This window comes from Cryptotermes secundus, unplaced genomic scaffold (genome assembly GCF_002891405.2).
Source record: "Cryptotermes secundus unplaced genomic scaffold, Csec_1.0 scaffold143, whole genome shotgun sequence".
NCBI classification, from domain to species: Eukaryota; Metazoa; Arthropoda; class Insecta; order Blattodea; family Kalotermitidae; genus Cryptotermes; species Cryptotermes secundus.
The window spans coordinates 113,155-114,371 of record NW_019741301.1 but is presented as its reverse complement, the minus strand read 5'-3'; positions in this window follow the sequence as shown (position 1 = coordinate 114,371).

Below are 1,217 nucleotides of genomic sequence, written 5' to 3'. Positions count from 1 at the left end.
GGGGGGGTGGAGTCCAACTGGGTCCACTCGGCACGGCGGCCACTGATTGGCCTATTGTAGTCTGCCCCGGGTGATTATGATGATGGAGAATTTGGTGGAATGAAGATTGCCAGGGGAAACTGAAGTACTCGCAGAAAACCCGCCCCAGCGCCAATTTGTCCACCACAAATCCCAGTTAACCAGACCGGGGATCGAACCCGGGCCGCCGGGTGGGAAATCATTACGTTAACTTTTCCTAATGAATGAACTCTTCCTGTTTCATATTGTTGGATGCCAATTTACGGTTAATGTAATGTTGTCTACTTTATGCGATGTACTTTTCTGCGTGGTTTGTGCTACTCTAGATAATTTCGTTAATAAACAATTGTTGCGTCGACGGTAGAATTTGTATTTGTTGACTGTACATACGCAACAGGATGCGAACTTAAAAAAATACATTTTAATAAAATGATATAGGGGTTTACTCTGATTGCCTCCAACTGGAAAATGCAGCGTTAATTTCAACCCAAAACGAACGGTTTAGTCGAACAACGACTACGAAGTGCATCTTTGAAGATATTAATCATTGGCAGTGCTGTCAGTAATGTGTAGACAACACACCGTTCAAATGCTGGCCGGAAATGATATACATGACATATATGTATGGTTTGCCCACGGTACGGTTTTCACATAAATTGAGTTTGATGTCCTTCGCCAAATTTTGAAGGATGAATTAGTCACGAACAAATAGGTTCAGCTTCCTGTGTGCATCAGAGAACTGCGGATGTAGCGCTTCGTGGTCTTCTGCCAGCTACAAGCCTACCCTGTTCTGGTTGCTGGGTCAAGGAGCAAACGAGTAAATACAGGGATCGGTAACCAACGTCCCTGGCATACATCAGGCTCAAGAATACGGTACTTTCATTATTATTATTATTATTATTATTAAAGACCGTCTCTCTGGTCTAGTGGTCAATAGTTCCTGGCTGCAGATCCAAAGGTGCCGGGTTTGATTCCCGGCGCGACCAGATTTTCTGAGAAGTAGTGGTTCTGGAACGGGGTCCGTTCAGCCTCGTGAGGATAATTGAGGCGCTATTTTAAGGAAATAGCGGGTTCGGTCTAGGAAACCGAGATTAACGGCCGTGGGGGGCCGTTGCGCTGACCACGTGACACCCTCTATCCGCAAAAATTGGCACTAACTTCGCTGACAAGCGGCAGTCGCTCGGTCGTTATGGTTCGCT